The sequence below is a fragment of the Hypanus sabinus genome, chromosome 16, assembly GCF_030144855.1.
Source record: "Hypanus sabinus isolate sHypSab1 chromosome 16, sHypSab1.hap1, whole genome shotgun sequence".
NCBI lineage: Eukaryota > Metazoa > Chordata > Chondrichthyes > Myliobatiformes > Dasyatidae > Hypanus > Hypanus sabinus.
Genome location: NC_082721.1, coordinates 58,316,898 through 58,339,121, shown reverse-complemented (window position 1 = coordinate 58,339,121; position 22,224 = coordinate 58,316,898). Strand labels below are relative to the sequence as shown.

Sequence of the window (22,224 nt, the reverse complement as noted above, 5' to 3'; positions counted from 1 at the left end):
AGTAGCACTTGGCCTGAGATATGGTCATTTGGATTCCTAATTCAAAATCACAGGCATCTCTTGCTGATGGTGCTTTAATATATATGGATGTTCCTGTGCCTTTAAAAACTTTCACTGCCAACCTGGAAAGTCTGACAAAAGGAAACCCTTGCCATTTCTAATCAGGCTGTTTGAGATTACCTCATCTCATCCAGTTACCCATGTGTCAGGCTGAATTTGTTAATATACAGAATTTACTATTGAAATTACTGCCACAGCATTCACTGGGGATTGCAGGCACCAGCTGCCCTGGGTCAGCTGGCTGGATATTAGGAAATCTCTCTGGTGCTGAGCAGTCATGGGTAGCAGTGTGTTTTTGCCTGTTCACTGTGTATTGTTCACCCATTAACAGCTTCTCCCCCTCCATTCCTAGATTCTAACACACACCACCTTCCCCCCCACCCCCACCGACCTTACAAGGATGCTGAAATTCCTCAAGAAAGAAGTCACATTAGTCAACAATGCCAAAAGGTAGCTGTGCTTTCATTTAAGAGCAAACCGACAGGTGTGCGATTGACTTCTCGGGATGCACTGTCGACTGGCTCAGCACAGAGCAAGTTGTTGTCACAAGTGTTTTTCACTGGCATCACTGAGGAGATGCTATTTCTGTTAGGAAGCCCCTTTTAAGGAGGTTTTGTGTGCATGTGTGTCTGTCCGTCCCTGTGTATGTGTATTTGCTGTACATGTGTGTATATACATATATAATATGTTGATATGAATGTGTGTGACTGTACTGTATGTACATGTAAGAGTACGTACTTGTGTTATCTAAATGTGTATGTCTGTATATCCATTAATATCTATAAATAAATGTGTATATCTCAGTATGTGTATATATGTGTGCGCACATATGTATGTCTCTGTGTGTGTTGTTGTATGTATGTCTGCCTGTGTAGATATGTATATCTCAGTGTGTGTGTGTGTGTGTGTGTGTCTGTGTGTGTGTGTGTGTGTGTGTGTGTGTGTGTGTGCGCGCGTGTGTCTGTGTGTCTGTCTGTGTGTGTGTGTGTGTGTGTGTGTGTGTGTGTGTGTGTGTGTGTGTGTGTGTGTGTGTGTGTGTTTGTGTATCTGTGCCATTACAGATTTGCTTTTGTTAGCATGATAACATTTAAACAGATGGTCAGAATGCCTCCACGTTCTGTAATGCAGTATGGATCAGGGTGGAGATGATGTGATTAGATTCTATCACATTTGCATTCGGTTCTGGCTGATGCAGTCTTCCTCCTTTTCTAAGAGACGTGTTGTGCCGACCCTGACTTTACCTTCTGGTGCATCGCATTTTGCTGATGCTTGTCATTGAGGGTGTTGTGGCTGGACCCGGCTGGATTTGTGGGAGGCACAGCCAATGGCACCCAAGGGACCCTGTGGCAGGAAGTTGGGAAGGTGGGGAGAGTGGTGGAGGAACGGAAGCAGAGAAATTGGCTGTCCTGCTGCTGTCCTCCCAGATGTTGTACACACTGTGTGTTTGCTATTGGGAAGCCTGCAGTTGAAATGTCCATATTGGCTTGGAGCCGGCCGACATGCACAAATCTAAAATGGCGCTGCTGATAAGTGGGCAGTGTATGGGGGAGAGGGAATCATGGATACACAGATCAGGGGGCCCACCCCTTGTCACTTGCCGCGACCCACCCATCAATCCTCAATTGCAAACTGGTCTTCGAGAAAATGGCTGTTCAATTCTAGAGGGTGGCGGGATGTGGAATCTCATAGTGAATGACAGCCCCACTCCCTTCCACTGCCACTGCTCATCTCTGGACACTGGTCAGAGAGTTGTTGGAAAAGGTTTCCCCAAAAACCTTCAATGGAAACAATCATGAGTCACTTTGTGCATTAGAGTTTTAGAAGGGAGCTGTGAGAGACAAGAAAAGAATAATAGGATAATTGTTGCTGTTGCTAATGCATAGGAGGGGAACTTTGTGGTTCTTATGATTTTTCTGTTTCATTCTTTGGGGCTTTTCTTCTGTTTTGTGGATGTCTGTAGAGAATAAGAATTCCTGGTTGCATAGTCTATACATTCTCTGATATTAAATGGAACCATTGAAGCATTCAAATTACTGGTATACAGTCATTTTCTCTGTGTGACAGCTCTTCATTACTAATTGGAGTCAAGAAATCAAGAGGGCATTTCAAAAACATCCCTTATTATGAATATTAGTGAAATACATAGAATATAGATCATTACAGCACAGTACAGGCCTTTTGGCCCACGATTTTGTCAACACGTTAAGCTACTCTAAGGTCAATCTAACCCCTCCCTTCCACATAGCCTTCCATTTTTCTATCATCCATGTGCCCATCTAAGAGTCTTTTAAATGTCCTTAATGTATAAGTATTTAATCAGTATTATTTCAAGAGAATTTTAAATGTAAGTTATTTCAAAACAGAACACAGAACTGTTTAGATTAAACAGCAGTTGTTTGGTTTAAAGCTGTTGGTAGAGGCAACATTGGTGAGTCCACCCAGCTCAATGGGCCACAAGGGCCCTGTTGAACTGTCCTCAGTAGTTAGAATGCAAATTGAACATTACAACATTGAACATAGAACACAGAACATAGAGCATAGAACACAGAACATAGAATACAGAACATAGAACTTAGAACACAGAACATAGAGCATAGAACACAGAATACAGAACATAGAACTTAGAACACAGAACTTAGAACAGTGAAGGTCCTTCGTTCAACAATGCCGTGCCAACATTTTAACCTACTCTGAGATCAGCCTAAGCCTTCCTTCCCAGACCCACGTAGCCCTTCATTTCTCTTTAATCTATGTGCCTGTTTCAAAGTCCCATAAATTTCTTTCATGTATCAGCTGATGAATTTTAATACATTTAATAATATTTTAAACCAACTTTAAATGTAAAATATTTGAACTTAGAACATAGAACAATGCAGCACAATCCAGGCAGCATCCTGGTAACCCTCCTCTGCACCCTCTTTAAAGCTTCCACCTCCTTCCTACAATAAGGCAACCAGAAATGAACATAATGCACTTAAATGTGAGCTGCAAAATTTGCCCAATCCCCCAACTAATGAAGGTCAACACACCATATGTAATAAAAAAATGGCTATCGTTGTATCATGGAGAGCAGAAAAAATATATTTAAAAATAAACACAATAGGATTTATCTCCTCCACTACTGCTCAACACAAACAGGACTCTAAAAAGTCACCTATATAATATTGCAGGTCAGTGCAGACCGTCCATGGAGAGGTCTCAGCTCTTGCATTTGTATTTGCCCAAATCTCTTCCAACCACAATGAGAAAGGCCCAATATCATGAGTAGGTATGCAGTGGAGGCAAGGGTGGTTTACTTGTGGGGTGTGGCATCCTCTGCACCAGTTCAAGAGGTCAGCAAAGTAAGAGCTACTGAGGGAACCCACTCAGGGATGTTTAAAGAGGAGGGTAGTGTGGTCAGCAGACAATTTTAAAACAGGAAAATTAACATAGAACATAACAGCACAGTATAGGTCCTTAATGTCCTTAACCCATAATGTTGTGCCGACCTTTTAACCTACTGTAATATCAATCTAATCCTTCCTTCCACATAGCCCTCCATTTTTCTATCATCCATGAGCCTATCTAAGAGTTTTTTAAATGCCCTTAATGTATCTGCCACAAGGGATCAGTTGACCTGTTTTCAGTACTTTGAATGTGAACTGAGCTTTAGAACATAGAATAGCATAGTACAGGCTGTTCGTCCCACCACATGGGTGCTGACCTTTTAACCTACTTGAAGATCAATCTAACCTTTCACTCCTACATAGTTCTCAATTTTTCTTTCATCTATATGCCTATCCAAGAATCTCTTAAACATCCCTAATGTACACATTTTCCTCTGCCACCACACCTGTCAACACATTCCACGCACCACCACTCTCTGTGTAAAGAACTTATGTCTGACATCCCTCCCTGCACTTTCCACTAAACATATTAAAATTACCACATCTCTGTGTAAAACACTTAACTCTGACATTTCCCCTATACTTTACTCCCATTTCTGCCCTGGGAAAAAGTCCACTCAGTTGATGCCTCTTATCATCCTGTATACCTCTATTATGTCACCTCTCATTGTTCTTCAGTCCAAATAGAAAATTCCTAGCTCAATCAACCTATCTTCATAAGACATGCCCTCATGTCCAGGCAGGATCCTGGTAAATCTCCTCTGTATCTCTAACGTTTAGGAAAAACTCCAATAAATGTTCATTTGGTATTTATCACAGAATCATTCTATTCAACCCACTGTATTCATTCCAGCTCTCTGTCAAATCCCCTCACTTCCCCACTCTCTGGTCTCCATCCATTGCCTCAATTCATCCCCTCACTATATATTTACCATTTATCATTCATCATTGAGCAAATTTACAAGGACCACTGCCACAAGAAAGCAGCATATATCATCAAGGACCCCACCATCCCAGCCATGTTCTCTTTTCAATACTACTATTGGCAGAAGGTATAGGAGCCTTAGGTCCCATACTACCAGGTTCAGGAACAGTCATTACTCTACAGACTTCAGGCCCCTGAACCTGAGTGGATGAGTTCACTCAGTTCAATTTTGAAATTATTCCACAACCTACTGACTCACAATGACACAATAAATCATGTTCTTTGTGTTACTTATTTTGTTTATTTGCACAGTTTGTCTTCTTTTGCATATAATATCAATTCTATTGTATGTTTTTGATTTTCCACAAATATACCTGCAACAGAAATGATTGTTAAGGTATTATATGGTGACAAACTGTATACGAACTGTATGTACTTTGTTGATAAATTTACTTTGACTTCGATCTAATTTACTTGGATGGTCACAATAGAACCTACCTCCATTGCATCCAAGGGCAGTGTGATCCAGCTTCCAACCTCACAGAGCTTGTAGAAGTGTTTCCATATTTTAGTTTATGCCGCTGAAGGTGATTCATCTGCCAATGAGAAAATCTCTCCTCCTCCACTGTGCAAACTCACCACCATTTTATGTCCCATCACATCTCACCTCAGTCTTCTCCAACTCATCCTTTTAACTTTATCCCTCTTCTCAAGAACTACAGTTGCCTTGTCCCTGGATAATTTGTTGATTTTCGCAATTTAATTTCAAGTGAAACTGTTCAAACTGATCTGTAATAAAACTACAGTGATGGAAATATAACAAGGCTTCTAACCATGAATCGCTCCTGAGATCCATAATTAAACAAGTTTGAGAAACAGTTTGAGCCTTTGAGTGGAGTATAAGTTCTGGTCAGATATATAACTTGCAGTAATCACTGTAATGACCTGTTCACAGACACAGTAAGGGCTGCACTGATCGTTTATCAGTATGTTACTCCAGGTGATGCTTACTGTTCTCAGCCTTCAGCTTATTCCATCATTCAGGATCTTACTTCCAAAAAATTAGTAAACATGCAGACATACACACAGGCATAGATACATCAACACAGACACACACAAACACACAAACATATACACAATCACAAACATAAACACACACACAAACATATACAGAATATATAGAAAACCTACAGCACAATACAGACCCTTTGGCCCAAAAAACTGTGCCGAACATACACTTACTTTAGAAATTACCTTGGGTTACCCATAGCCCTCTATTTTTCTAAGTTCCATGTACCTATCCAGGAGTTTCTTAAAAGACCCTGTCATATCTGCCTCCACCATCATCGCTGGCAGCCCATTCCATGCACTCACCATTCTCTATGTAAAAAACTTATCCCTGACATCTCCTCTGTACTTTCTTCCAAGCCCTTTAAAACTCTGCCCTCTCGTGTTAGCCATTTCAGCCCTGGGTAAAAGTCTCTGACTACCCACACGATCAATGCCTCTCATCATCTTATACATCTCTATCAGGTCTCCTCTCATCCTTTGTCACTCCAAGGAGAAAAGGCCAAGTTCACTTAACCTATTCTCATAAGGCATGCTCCCCAATCTTGGCAACAACCTTGTAAATCTCCTCTGCACCCTTTCTATAGTTTCCACATCCTTCCTGTAGTGAGGTGACCATAAATGGACACAGTACTCCAAGTGGGGTCTGACCAGGGTCCTATATAACTGTAACAATACCTCTCAGCTCTTAAACTCAATCCCACGGTTGATGAAGGCCAATGCACTCTATGCCTTCTTAACCATAGAGTCAACCTGCATAGCAGCTTTGAGACTTCCATTTCCAAGGATGCTGCCCGACCTACTGAGTTCCTCCAGCTTGTTGTACGTGTTGCTTTGACCCCAGCATCTGCAGTTTATAATCCATCATTGGCACCAGCCTCCCCATCTTCAAGAACATCTTCAGTAGATGTTGCCTCAATAAGGCAATATCTATCAACCAAAATATGCCCTCTTCTCATTGCTATCATCAGGGAGGAGGTACAGGAGTCTGAAGACACACACTCAATGCTTTAGGAACAGCTTCTTCCCCTCCACCATCAGATTTCTGAATAGTCCGTGAAGACTACATCACTATTTTTGCACTACTTGTTATTACATATATTACTTATTTATGAGTGCGCGCACACACGTGCATGTGTGTGTGTGTGTGTGTGTGTGTATGTGTGTTGGTATATATAGCATATACGTTTCTTACAGCAACCTACAGTAATTTTTATGTATTCCATTTTACTGCTGGTGCAAATCAGCATGTTTCATGACATATGTCAGTGATAATAGATCTGATTCTGATTCTAATAATAATATTATACATATGTGAAATATTAATTGGTTTTATATTTATTGTACCAGCATTGCATCAATTTCATTGCTAATTTGGTGAAATTGATCAATTATTTAAAGGATAGGAATGTGAGAGACATAGCAAGAGAGGAATGTTCATGGCATTCAGCATTTTTGAAAGTGAATAAATTGTCACACCCTGATGAAATATTTTCCCTGGACTGCCAAACAAGAAAGGGAGGAAATAGCAGATGTTGTGACCATCGGTTTTCAGTATTCGCTGGCTACAGGAATGGTGCCAGAAATTGCTAATGGAGCTCTGCTAACGTAATGCTGTTGTTTAAAAAGAATGGGATGAACGAGTCATTATAAGCCGTTAGTTTAACTCCAGTGGTAAGCAAATTACTGGAATCAATACAGAGGGACACCTTAAACCTCTTTTTAGAAAGACACAAATGGATTTGCAATGGAAAGATTGTCCTTGACCAATGATAGAATTTTTTGAAGAGGTAACAGGAAAGGACAGAGTGTCTGATGTAATCGACTTGGATTTTGGCAAAGCTTTCGACAAATTCATACATGCCAGGCAAAGAAGTAAAAGCCCATAGGATCCAAGGGAGAGCGACAACAGCAATCTGGAATCTATAATGAAGTACATAATTCTGGAACTGATATCATTCTGGAATCAATATTAATCTGGATTGATAATGAAGGCTATAATTATATGATGCTCAAGAAAATTAAAACTGCATTGAGCAGAGGCTGTGTATTTTGTGATAAGATCCTAAATGACAAAACTACCAGAAGATGAGTACTTTAAGGGAGGCAAGGGACTAGTGGAGGTGATGTATTTAGGTGTTTAGAAAGCTTCCAAAAAGGTGCCACTCAGGAAACTGGTCAACAAGGTAGAGCATGTGAAATTCTGGACAATGTATTGTGTGGATTGAGAGTTGGTTATCAGCTGGAAATTAAAGAGTGGGAACAATGGGTAGTGCTCAGATCAGCAGGCTGTAACGGGCTACCATTGGGGTCATTGAACTTAACACACTTTATACTTGCCTGAATGGAGCAAAAGATATATTTCCATATTTGCTGGTGACACTGTACAGGTTAAGATTGTGAGCAGGAAAGGCCCAAGGAAATACAGGGGAGCTATGAGTTACTGAGGACATGTCAGATGAAAGACAATGTTGAAGTCATCCACTTTGGTGAACAGAACAGAAAAAGAATTTTTATTTAATGATGACAGATTAAGGAATGTTGCTGTTTTCGGGACCTAGCTGTACATGTCCACAAAGCATTGAAAACTAACACAGTGAACAGGCAGTTCCGAAGGCAATGTTGGCTCTCATGTGAGAGGGTTTGAATACCGAAGAATATCTGTTTTACTTCAATTGTAAAGGTATACTGTTGTCTGTTTCAATTTCCTCGCTAAGGAAATAGATCTGTTTGCCATGGAGGCAGTGCAGTTGAGATTCATCAGAATGCTTGCTGGGTCAGTCAGTTTGCTGTGTGAGGAGAGACTGTGTAGACTACACCTGCAAAGCTCATTATGGTGGCGTACAAAGTCACCAAGAGTAGCAGGAAACAGGAAATTGGGAAAACCTTAAAAAGCATCAAAGAACTGCTAGGCAAGCAATAAGGGAAGCTAGATTATGAAAGTAAACTAGCACAAAACATAAAACCAGGGAGTGTGTTTCCTCTGACAGAGAGCTTAGAACCTAGACTGAGAGCTCTAGGTCTAGACATAAAGTTTTTAAGTTTGAAATAATAAGAGATTCCTTCACCCAATCATTAATCTTTGTAAAACTCAAGGTTGTGGAGACTCTGGTTACAGAGCTCTATCAAAGTGGCGGACAGTCAGTTTCTGAAACTTAGTGGAGGCCAGGGATATAGAGATCATTGTAGGAGACAGAACTGAGGAGAAGGCATCATCTTTATAAGCTGATGGATAGGCCTGAAGATGTGGAGAATCCACTGCTATGTAGAAAGGAAGGATAAGATTGACCTTGAAGTAAGTTAAAAGTCAGCACAACATTGTTGGCTGAAAGGCCTGTACTGTGCTGTAATGTTCCACATTCTGTGTAATATGTATTATAGTATTAGACATAAATGTAGGGATAAACAAAATACATTTTGGACAATACAAAAACTGATTGTGTAGTTGACAGTAAAGGCAAAAGCTTTAAGCTTCAGGAGATCTAGATGTCCAGATACCTTGGTACAGATTAGGGAAAAAACAATAAATAGAAAGAACATGAGTGGCGTGGAGAGCTAGAGGGTTTGGATCCTTAAAGGTAGCAAAACATATTGATAATGAGGATAAAAAGACATGTTAAATGGGTTATTTATTAGTTAAAGTGCTGGATATAAGAACAGGGATTTTGTGCTAGAGCTATGTTCAACAGAATCAGGTCTATTATCATTGACATATACTATGAAATTTGTTGTTTTGTGGCAGCAGTATAGTGCAATGCACAATATATACTATAAATTACAATATTATATAGATATATATATATATATATATATATATATATATATATATATATATATATATGTGTGTGTGTGTGTGTGTGTGTGTGTGTGTGTGTGTGTGTGTGTGTCTGTGTGTGTGTTTGTAGTGAAAAGGAGAGCAAGAATAGCAATATAATCTTCATGGGTTCATGGACCGTTCAGAAATCTGAATGTGGAGGGGAAGAAACTGTTCTCAAAATGTTGACTGTGTGTCTTCAGGCTTTTGTACCTCCCCCCTAATGGCAATAATGAGAAGAGGACATGTCCTAGATGAAGGGGGTCCTTGATCATGGATGCTGCGTTTTGAAGATGTCCTCAATAGAGGGCAAGTTAGTGCCCATGATGGAACTGGCTGAATTTACTATCCCTGCAGCTTTTTCTGATCCTAGTCACTGATGTGACCAGATAGAATACTCTCCACAGTACATCTGTAGAAATTTGAGAGCATACTAGTTAGACCAGAGCTTGCTGGTTGAGTTCTGGTCAGCACAGTAGAGGAAAGATGGGATTGCACTGGAGAAGGTGCAGAGGTAATTTACTAGAAATTTAATGAAGAAGGCTGAAGGGGTGAGATGAGACAGTGGCTGAGCTAAACCAAAGGAGCAGAGGTTTCGAGGTGTCAAACATCTGGAGGCCAGGATGAATAACTGCTATCTGAACCTTCACAGATGGCTTAAAAGACAGACAAAAAATGTAATTAGAAAGAGGATTAGAGGGTAAATGGGGAGGTATTTTCACTGGGCAGGGGGCGGGGTTCCAGCTGCCTGCAAAGATGGGTGGTGGAGACGGAGGCACATGGAAACTTTAGACTCTACAGTGTAGAGCGAGAGGGTGTCTCGATGAGGTGTCTGAGAAAGCGTGTGTATGCTACCCCTGATTAGCTGGGATATGGAGGATGAGACCTAGGAAATCACACGGAACTGCATACTCCTCCAGCTTGGCGACTGCGCACAGTTCATGTCACCGCGTTTCAGGATAGACGTGATTCTGTTGGAGAGGACTTAGGGGAGATTTTGCCAGGATGATAGATTATCCAGGAGGAAAGGTTGGGTTCTGCTACAGACCCGATGGGCCAAATTAACAGCTTTACTGTCGCGAATTTTCGATGCTTGGCCTGATCGACAGAACGGGACACTGATGCGCCATTTATCCTTGTATCTTAAATCAAGAAACAATCCTGCGAGTCTTTAGTTTTTTTCCTGACACAAGTTACACGTCAGAAAAATTATACCTAACACCCCCTCAAACACACACACACACACACACACACACACACACACACACACACACACACACACACACACACACACCTCCTTGCCTCCTTTCACTTTCTCGGTCAGCCTCGGAAAATAACCTGGGTCCGTTCAAACACCATCCCACTCCACCACCACCACCCACCCCCAATAGCAAACGAACTTTACTGTGGCAAAATAAAATCAAAACACTGCGGCAAGTGTCTGGACATCAGTGTTAGAAGCAATTACTCTTTTTGTCAAAATTGCTATAGGGATTTTAAAATGTATTGTAAGTCCTATGGCGTGAAGTGTATGTGACGAGGCGAACTGTGAATATTGTCCAAACACTAAACTAAACACAGAAAAGATTGCAGCCAGTCCAGTGATCATTGCGTGGTGTGGAGTAAAGGGGATTTCATAAATGTTATCCGTGCGAGTTATTTAGAGAACCGAACAAAGAGGGGCAAATTTAGAGTGAAACTATCTCAGTTTTTGAAGTGTCTCCCCGTAAACATCTATAAAGGCGGCGTGTCCTTCTAATATCTCCACACAAGTGCTATGGAGCAGAGACAAAGGGAATCCCTAAAACAAAAAGACGAAGCTACTGGAGGGCGGTGGGGAAGAAATACTAGCTGAAGGATTTCCAGTAAACCTCCCCCCCCCCCCCACTTTCCTTCTGTACAGGGAACTAGCCCATTTGGAAATAAGACTTGATTTAAAATTACCAACCACTGACTCCGCGGATTTATTAACAAACTTATTGTGTATCCAGATATTTCCTGCCTTTTAACCTGACGCGGGGTGCGAGGGTATTTTGAAATGAGAGGGTTGGAGTTTAATTTCAAAGACCTTGCTAGGAAAATATTAAAAATAGACAGTGAGTGAATGATCCTAGACATACCATTGTTCAGCGGGAAAACCGGCCTGCAGTCACCACCCCGTGTCCAGTCACGGCCGCAAGTCCAAGAAACTCTCCGCCACGGCAAACAGCGCTGCCTTAGTGAATTGCGGGGTGTCGGTCCACGGCGCAAGAGAGGGAGAGAGACAGAGGGGGAAAATGTTAGAGCGAGCCTGTCTTTGGGTTAGTCCCGTACACGCAATGTTCCGAGTCTCCCTTTCTGCAGTGACTTTCGTGTAAAGTTGTGTGTCTCTCCTCGCCTCGGGCGCAAAGTCTGACCGTTGTTCCGCACTTTAACGCTACGCCTGCGGGTTCCCGCAATTTGTTAGGCGACGGATCTGGGGATGGCAACCAACGCGCAATTTAGTGGCAACACGCTTCCGAGTTCCCAGTCACTTTTCCTCGGCTCGCCTGCTCAGCTCATGATTAACTCAATAACTCTTACTTTTTTAATCGTTTGCGTTTCCTAACGCCTGGATGGCAATTGCAGGGGGTACACGGCGAAGACTTGGGAGGGAGAAGGACTGTTGTCAGGCCGACGAGCCTGGAAAATTCACGGGGAAGTTTAACCTATTGAGAGGCAGATAAGATAATGCAGACAGTTTATTACAATTTATTTTGTTGCCGGATAAGAAAATGTACGTAAAATGGGCGCGATTTCACAAATGACGGGGAGCAGTTTGTGTCGTTGTAACTTTGAAATTGGGAAGTTTGGGAGAGGGGAGAGGGAGTCGGGTATGTAGGAAATGAATTCTCTCTCTCTCTCTCTCTCTCTCTCTCTCTCTCTCTCTCTCTCTCTCTCTCTCTCTCTCTCTCTCTCTCTCTCCCTCTCCCTCTCTCTCTCTCTCTCTCTCTCTCCCTCTCTCTCTCTCTCTCTCCCTCCCCCTCTCTCTCTCTCTCTCTCTCTCTCTCTCTCTCTCTCTCTCTCTCTCCCTCTCTCTCTCTCTCTCTCTCTCTCCCCCCCCCTCTCTCTCTCTCTCTCTCTCTCCTCTCTCTCTCTCTCTCTCTCTCTCTCTCTCTCTCTCTCTCTCACTCTCTCTCTCTCTCTCTCCTCTCTCTCTCTCAAATTCTGGGGACCAGATTGCTTTCAGATGTAAAAGATATAATTTATCTTGTCACCCTTACTACGACCCCGATAAGAAAATCCTGATAGTTTTCCCGAACTCAGAGATGGGGAGAAAAGTTATTGGAGCCGCTTACCCCGGGCCTCTCGGCGGCTGAGCTCAGGAACAGATTAGTAAAATAATCCATTTAATGCGTCTCTGAACTCTGCTTCCCCAGTTTGTCAGACTTAATGCAGTTAAAATGCCACAGAGACGCGATACTTTGCAGTAACATTATTTGCAATTAATTGAGCGCTGCTTTCAGTTTCATATCCCATTCTTTTGCCGAGTTCTGGGCCGAGGTGTAACTTTCTGAGCTCTGACAGAATTAACCGGCTTTGGCAGATTTTGCAAGGGGAGTCCAGACGTTTGCACGATACCTGCTTTAAACATTGCACCAACCTCAAAAGAAAATCTAACCGAAATTTAATGCCGCATTTTATCTAACTGCCAATATAAAATGCCATCACTTTCCCGGGCGCATTTTGTTTTGGAAACTATGAATTATCTCTCAGATTTGCAACACGCACAGATCAGACATGGAAGGAGCTTAGTTAATAAAATGCTCCTCTGAGCATGATCCTTGTCGCTGTATTTTCTAGCCTCGCACAATCCGCACGGATTTGTTTAATTCTGGGGAGTAACATCGGTATTATGAATAAGGTCTCTGAACTCAGCGTGTATTCATGCACTACGTTCCCTTCATCCCGCAAAACTAACACCAACAACTCGAGCAATAATTACTAAGTACCAAAACTTAAAATGTCGAAATAACTGAAAGGTTCAAGTGCTTTCACGTTTTATATAAACACACTCGTTTTATGCTTCTGACATAAATAAATATTATATCAAGTAATGAGTCTAATGGACAAGGGAAATTTTAAAGACACGTTCATGACAAATGCATCTTACAAAATACTGTACATCACGTTATCGATATCTCTTTTTAATTAAACACAATATTCATCTGAAAAAATGCCCTTGTAATAGGCGTTGAGCACCTTAATGGATTTCTGATCCGGTTTTAAGACTTTTGTTTTTACCCACACCCCCTCCCCTTCATAATGTGACCCGGGTCGGGATTGAAAACCCTGTCGATTACGTTAAGCCAACCCCCACCAACCTGACGAGAAGGGCCTGCAACTGTCGCTCGTTGATTTAGTCCCTCCGCCGTTCTGTTGAAAATCCAAGGTTCAACTCTATAGATTGCAATTAATCAACCAAATTGCTCCCTTTGGTGGGCAAATGTAAAACTTCTAGAGAAAAGTCACTGAAACTGGGTGTATGTAATATTCCACCACGGGAGGAAACGTTTGAAATGGGGAAGCAAGTCAGAAAGGTTGTTGAAATGGTAAAGCGTCCCGGCTCAAAGGCAAACACAACAAATCCAATCTTATTACCCTTTATTCGAATCAAATCAAAATCTAGAGGCAGGTTCCTGATCTATAATCTATAAATATTAAATTATAAGTGTTGAATTTCAAGTGGTTAATTGTTCCTAGCGTCAGGGATTTTAACCCCTTCACTGTCACCATCTTTTCCTTACAGTAAGGTCTGTCTCTTACGCCTCTCTCTGTTTCTCTCTCTCTCTCTCTCTCTCTCTCTCTCTCTCTCTCTCTCTCTCTCTCCCCACCCGCACCTGTATAATTTATGTGTGATTTATAGTATTTTCTGTGTGTCGCCTGTGACGCTGCCGCAGACATGTTTTTCATCGTACCTGTATATCACCGTACTTCTGCACATGACAATAAACTAGAATTCACTTGACTGGACCACCCTACATTTCCTTTCGCCCACTTCTTCAAACTTACAATTTTTGCGACCAATAGATTCTAAGATTTACATCTTGTTCTGCAAATATAATCAGCATTTATATAAAATGTCAAGAAATATTCATACCGAGGATTGCCATATTTGGTTTATTTGATCATACCAGCCTCTTAATAAAGTATAGGATTAATTTGTTTGTTTGTTTGTTATATATTTTTTAGCTCCAGCTGGTAAAACCAGAGGTACACTCAGGGCATAGCCAAGAACACACATTTCTCAATTGCTAGGAACTTTCAGACTATTCTAATGGTGTTTAATATTGTGGCTTTCTGAAGATTTACATCGATATTGTTGTGTAGCCCTAATTGTTTAATTATATTGTGTAGTGCTTTTGAGATGACTCCAGTTGTAATATTATGTCGGGTCAATGTATACCTTGCTCATGTTCGAAAGTCTTTCAATCTCCCCTTCTAATTCAGTGCATTTCTCGTGTCCTTCACCTTTATTTTTGCTTGTTTTTGCATAATTTGTCTTCTTTTGTACATTGGTTGTTTGTCAGTCTTTGTACTTTTTCTTTGATTCTATTGTGTTTCTTTATTCTACTGTGAATGCCTGAAAGAGAATGAATATGGTGGCATACAATTTAAACTATGAACTATACTTTTAAAATAATCTCCATTTATAAGATTATTAGAAGAATTTAGGTATGTGGAAGCGGGAGGGCCAGTATGTGTGTGTGTGTGTGTGTAGCGGGGGGGGTGGGGGGGGGGGAGGATGGTGTTGGTGAGAGTGCTGAAACATTGTATGTGCCCCTAAACTCTGCCGCATTTGTCCCAGTGCTCCGTTCTAACTGCGTTGCATAATGTCATTAAGCTGCTTACATACGAGAGCCGAGTTTCACTGAAAGTCTAACCTGTACATGTTTAAATAAGAGAGACTTTGTAAACTAAATGTTTTTTTTTAATTGTTGAGTATTCGGTTTATCACGGCCTTTGTAACAGCAAACCTCTCTCTCTCTGTAATAAACATCCCTGCATTATAAAATGCCTTCTCCTGAAATGGACTGGGCACATCCTCAATAATATTTGTCAGATTATTTACAATTTTTTGCGCATTAACAATAATTAATTCAAATTAAATTCGAATTGTAATAGAATTAGAGCTTTGACAATTAATGGCCAGCAGCATTTGGTACATTCCAAAGAGCGAGCTGAAGATTATAAACAGCGAGACAGAAATATTCTCATTTATTAAAATATTAATTTGAAGCTGCCATTTTTCGTCTTTTTTATACAATGATATACCAATTCCTCATTTGTACGTTTGAAACAGGTATAATAACATATAATCAAAATCAAATATTATATCTAAAATATAATAATCCCAAATGTTTTTTTCAATTTCAGGGTTCGGGAAAGGACATAAACCAAGAAGCATCTCAGCCGCTTTGTTCTGCTAGGTATTTTCAAATCTATGTGATCTCACTTGTTTAATATTTTACTGATTCATTCACAGTCAAAACCACCTCAATCCAAATCACACGTATAATCCCCCAACTTTGCATTCTAGCTCAAAATACTTCAAACGAAAATAGCAAGTTTACGTCAAACATCTGAAGTGTTATCTTCAATAGTAAAACCAATCCAGACTGTCAGTGTGAGTGTGCACTGGACTCAAGTCATTCCCCATATAGTCTCTATTTATAACCAGACAATTTTAAATAGATACTTTATAAATAACCTGGGGGTTATATAAGGTTTTGGAAATGTCGATCTGTTCGTTTTACATATGTAATTAAATTAAATTAAATTAAATTAAATTAAAGTAAGTAGTGCAAAAAGTGAGCAAAATGAACAGTAACGTAGTGTTCATGAGTTAGTTGATCGGACGTTTACATATCTTGTCCAATTCTCAGCTATAAACAGACGCAGCCAACCTCACCTTGCGTTGCCCCCTCTCAGTTAACCCATAGATATTGAACGGACGAGACGCATTCAAGCAAAAATTAGCGTTGAATGTTTTGCGAGAATTAAGGCAAAGTAAACGAAATGAATTTATTAGTTCTGTGCCAAGGCAGTTCAGACTTCCCGGAAAACAATGTTAAACAGTTACCTGGAAGGTAAAAGATCAGTAAAAACGACGAAAAGTAATTCTGCACACGATTAATTTAAGCAGAATCAGGATGAGAACGCGGCTTATTCTCACCTCTGGGAAATTTCGTTTTACAATTTCGGTTCCTACACATATTTTATTCACCCGTTTTTACATCAACCTCATGATTAACAATTCCAGGGCTACTTTTCAAAGGACAGGACTGAACAACCCAATCTCTCGCTTGTTATAAGTCATACTTTCCTGTTTGCCAAATCAGCTCTAATTACTTGGCCAGTTGGTTTGGAACTTTACTTAAAAAGTGCTTATTTATTGGATAACTAGGCAGTGAGATTTCTAGATGCTTCTAAACATTAATGTGACGATTTGGCTTTAATATACACATTGTATCAAAGGCAAATGATTTTAAAGGCAAAATTTTAGATGCACGGGACACATTGAAAATGCATAATCTAACGAGCATTTTCTATTTAATATAAATATAATGAAATGCATCCACGGATCTACATAGTGCCTGGATGAATTTGTGACAATGCACGCCCGTGGATGCACTGGTTTTAAATTAAGAATTAGCTCATAATTAAGTTAGGAATGTTAGAAGACAGTGTAACTTTATTCCATCTTTTGTTATTGATGCGAGGCCACAAGCAAGAAATAATTATTTTCTATCTGACTTAAAATAAAATCGAATCTAAACATTTGTGGGAACAAAAGTAAATTCTCAGTGATTTGAAATTCAGTTTTGCCACGTGCACACTTGTTTTGAAGATATATGTAAATTATTGAGGTTTGCATATATTTTAGAAACTTTTCCACGAGAATACATACTTAGAAATATGTTATTTCTAAATATAAACCAGGAAATTACTTTGTTAGCTTCAGAGGCACTTCCCTATACGGAAGCAAATTTAAGTTTCTTTTCCTGGAGAAATAATTTCATCAGTCGATAAAACAAATAAAAAGAGCACTGAAGGTGCCAATTTATGGCGCGATTTTTGCCTACAGAGAGTATTCCAACTTCCATGTATTAATGAGTAATACCCTGTGAAGTTTAATTTTATTACTCTATCGTCCTCTTTCGGGCTTCATTTAAAATATTTCATCCTTACCTCATTACCTTGTCAAAGGACTGTTGTAACTATAATAGACAGCGAGACGCACTTTAAATAATCTTTCTTTGTCGAATCTATTTTGACTGAGCAGTTGCTACATCTTTCCCTCAACCATTTGCTGTTGCCCCGAATTTTATCTGCCTGTTTCAGCATACAAATACGAAGTACTTTTGCATTAAATGTTGATGCGGAGCAATTTAATATTGACATAAATTGAAAAGTATGGATATATGTCAATCTATGAAAATATAGACAGATACATAGGTAAAGAGAGTGAAGCATATATCGGGAAATATCTACCTCTTTAATTTTCATTTCAATGCTCAAAGTAAATATGTTATCTAAGTATTTTTGCGTCACTATATATCACCCTGAGATTCTTTTTCTTGCAAGCATTCAGAGTGGAACAAAGAAATACAATAGAATCAGTGAAAAACTAGACAAAAAGACTGGCAAACAAATCAATGCAAATACATTTAAATAAGTAAATACATACCTATGTACATAACTACATAAATAGACAGAGAGACAGATGAATGGACAGATAGACAGAGCATGAGATGTAAAGTCTTTGAAAATGCGACCGTAGGTTATGGAATCAGCTCAGAGTTGATGTGAGTTAAGTTACAATTGTTTAGATACGTAGATATATTCCATAAAAATGCTAGTTAGGTTATCACTAATTAATTGCATAATACAGGATTAAATTCCAAACCAACTATTATATGGAAACAAGGGGATCACGCCAGAAGTTTATACTTGTGATCTTCTCAGATCATATCAATCGTTTTTTTATTACCTGACCAGGGAACATCAGGCTGGAAACTATTATCAATTCAGGCGTGGATGGTTAAAGCAATCTTGTGACCCATCAAGGCCAGCGTCGCAGGGCAGAGCGAGTAAGTGATACAGATTTTGTAAGTGAAATCTGCCCTTAGATCATTCTGCTAGAAACATTAAAAAAAACCCTTGCAACAGTGTACATCTGAGGCTCTGCGGTCGCCATTGGAGACTCTCCCGAGTTTTCACATTTTAATAATATTGCATTTCAGGTGTTTATGTGATATTTATTGGCGTCCAAAAGCTTTAATCACGAAGCTCTCGCCCACGCAGACATCAACACTCCGGGCCCAAAAACGTTCCAATTCAAAGGCATTGTTCTTTCTCTGACCCCTGGCATTTTAATTTGTAGCAATTGCTTCAAGTAAAACAAAATCAAGCCGCTTGTTTAGAAACGGCACCTAATATATTACAAATAGGTTACTAACTGTTTAATAGTACAAACTTTCAGAGATTCAAATCTTCCCATTAATAAATAGGCAAGACTTAACCCGGGGTAACACATACAAGATGCTGGATGAACTCAACAGATCAGGGTAGCACCTCTGGAAAGGAATAAATAGTCCATGTTTCGGGCCGAGATCCTTCATCAGAATTTAACCTGGGATTTACTTATCCAATCCTAAAAGTAGCAATCTAAAGCAAAGAGTTGGAAGTTCTTGTTATGTAATTGTTAAATGAATTTACATATAAATGTAAATGAATTTAACATTAATAAAATGAATTTGAATGAATTTATCGTTATTTAATTTATTACACATTTGCCTAAGTTTCTAAATCCATGAAATACTTTCTTTGGGTTAATTTAAAGATGTTATTATTTGTTATCCCGATCAGATTTTATTATTTTTCAAGCTAGCGCGGTAAAATATTTTACATACGAAAAATATACTACGGAACGTATTGTAGTTTTCGATGCAGAAATCAAGTCTCAATTCCTCAGGTCAATGTATCTGTTCCTCGTTAATTGTGTGGGGTAGACCAATCCTGTACATTGGGGCTTCAAAGAGAATTTCGTGGATATTCCAGGAATTACTCTGAACAGCCATTCTTACCTCGGAACTCCTCAACTGTCAGAATCTAATCGAATTCTCCGCTTGGGCTTCAAGATCAGCGGGCAAGGCAGGGTGCAGGGAGGGGAGCACCGGCCAGGCGCGCTGGAGAGAGGGCGAGATAAAGATAAATAGACAGGCAATAAAATAATAGCGGGAAATTGTGACAGAGAACTGGGGAGACTCAAAATGGGGGGAGGAATTTGGGAAGGGGGATAAAGAAAGAGAAATTAGAATGGAGATAGGATGATTTTGATGCTTAGAGATCAGTTGTTGTGCACTTGTTTCTTGTTTGTTTAAGGCCAGGCATGAACTGTGTTATTTGTTATATATTAAATGTGCGCCAAAGAAATAGAAACACTTTGCCGGGGCGGCTTCAGCGCATACGATTATTCATAACTCATTTTAGTACTTGGCTGGAGCGTGTAACTCGGGTTAAACCAGTGACATTCTATAGTCGGAGGAAATCACAAATCACTTTATGGTGTCAATGTGCTTCACTACACAACATAAAACGGAGATTCATGGACGTTGGAACACGGTAGACGAGCCCCTGAGTTATTCAGGAAGGGTCAATATCAAGACTTTTGATGTTAAGTCTTTTTGCCCCCGAGCCGAGAGCATTATCACGTTTTTTTTAAAAAAAAGTTATCAAATACCCCGACTGTACATCCTTTATCTGACTTATTTTTCTGTCAGGATGTAATTTTTTCAAACTGGTATCATATCACATATTACTCATTACTAACAGTTCAATAAATCCGCATCTGCTCGCTGTTGCATTTAAAAATAAACACTTTTACCAGGAAAGGAATCCTATACGGCACATAGCCCAAGTGTTTTAACTCTTTCCCTCCCACTCAAGTTAACTCTTCGGTGGCCAGTCGCAAATGAGCACAACTTATAGGCAAAACTTCGGCAGGAGCCTCCACGTTTCCTGGCCACACCTTAGCCAAGAGCCTGGCAGGTAGGAATGGGTCCCTGCTATAATCCTTTCCAAACAACTCGTCCGTTTTATTGTTCTTTTTGTTAGTTTTCACATCTTTATGATTGCGCATGGACTAGGAGGGAAGGAATAGGTTATGAACGAGTCGTGATGAAGGGTCTCGGCCCGAAACGTCAACTGTTTATTCTTCTTCACAGATGCTACCTGACCTGTTGAGTTCTTTCAGCATTTTGTGGGTATTACTTTAGATTTCCAGCATCTGCAGAATCTCTTGTGTTTAGGGTATGAAGAAGATAGTCTGACTTCCTCTCTCCAATTTTGTGCAAGTACAAAATATAATAATAACAATAATAATAATAATAATAATAATAATAATACTAATAACAACAATACTACTACTACTACTACTACTACTACTAATAATAATAATAATAATAATAATAATAATGAGAACATGAGTTGTGGACAGTCCTTGAAAATGATTCGATAGGTTGTGGAATCAGTTCAGAACTGTGAAGAGTGAAGTTATCCACACTGGTTCTGGAGCCTAATGGTTGTAAGATAATCACTGTTCTTGAATCTGGTGGTGTGGGACCTCCTGCCCAATGGTAGTAGTGAGAAGAGAGAAGAAAGCAGAGTCAGGATGGTGTCTGTTTAAGATTTTGAGGGGAAGGACGATTTGCGGAGTGGAGAGTGAGGATTGCAATGTTCCAAAAATGTGTTTGCAAATGAACTCATGATTTGCTCGACAGTCCAACCAAAACAGTTTTATAGAAAGTTGGCTCTAATAAAATACCCCATTTATCACTATTGTCTGTAAGCTTTAAAGAAAACGACAAATAGTCAATTATTTATGGACCAAGCATTCGCAATCACTTATTTAGGTTGTAAGCCCAGATGCTAGATACAGATTAAAGTTCAAAGTTCAAAGGAAAGTTGCTATCAAATATATGTCACCATATATTACCCTAAGATTAATTTTCATGTTTATTGTAACTAATTTACTTCACTACACTCTAAGAAAACTTCCATTAATTATCTGATGATTGCCTTTAGATTGGCTGTAGTCTCCTTCTCAATTTTGGATTGAATTCTTCCCTTGTTTTTAAACATGTTTCAAGTTTTACTTGATTACAAATGTTTGTATAAATATGGGAACAGAAGGCAGGAATGTGGCTGAGCAAAGTTGTCAACCTCAGATCGCTGAGGACCCACCCACAAGTGTTCACTTCACATTTTACTCTCTGGCATGCTGTTGCTCTTTGCTGAAATTAATGATAGCTTGCACAACCACTTGAAAGTGTAGGCACACTCCTGGAGATTCTTGACAATGCTGATATTCCTGATGATTTGTATTAATGCTGACACACTCTTTGGGGAACCCTTCAGTGCTGGCATGATTCTAGAACACCTGCAAGTCTCCCAGGAATCCTAAAATATCCTGATACACTTACAGAAACTCTTGCACAATCTTGGTAACCCCTTCATCAAACACTACAGGTCCTTTGGCCAGAGTGTTGTGCAACCTTTCAACCTACTCCAAGATGAGTCTAACCCTTCCCTCCTACAAAACCCTTCATTTTTCTATCTCCCGTGTGCCTTATCTTAGAGTCTCTTAAATGTCCTTAGACCATAAGACTATAAGACATGGGAGGAGAATTAGGACATACAGTCCATTGAGTCTGCTCTGCCATTCCATCATGGCTGATCCTGGATCCCACTCAACCCCATACACCTATCTTCTCGCCATATCCTTTGATGCCCTGACCAATCAGGAAACTATCAACTTCTGCTTTAAGTATACCCATAGATTTGGCTTCCACCACAGTCTGTGGCAGAGCATTCCACAGATTCACTACTCTTCAGATAAAAAACTTCCTCCTTATCTCTGCTCTAAAAGATCACCCCTCAATTTTGAG

At 39.9% G+C, this 22,224-nt stretch overlaps 1 long non-coding RNA gene across 2 annotated transcripts in view; it reads left to right on the top strand.

Moving 5' to 3' along the window:
• LOC132406342 (uncharacterized) overlaps positions 1–22,224 on the top strand; it is an 82,075-nt gene that overhangs the window by 16,167 nt on the left and 43,684 nt on the right. The window contains exons 2-3 of one of the 2 annotated variants that reach the window (XR_009516136.1): positions 15,650–15,702; positions 18,275–18,366. This is a non-coding gene — a long non-coding RNA (uncharacterized LOC132406342). The remainder of the gene's footprint in view (positions 1–15,649; positions 15,703–18,274; positions 18,367–22,224) is intronic. The other variant, XR_009516137.1, reaches the window with a different exon arrangement.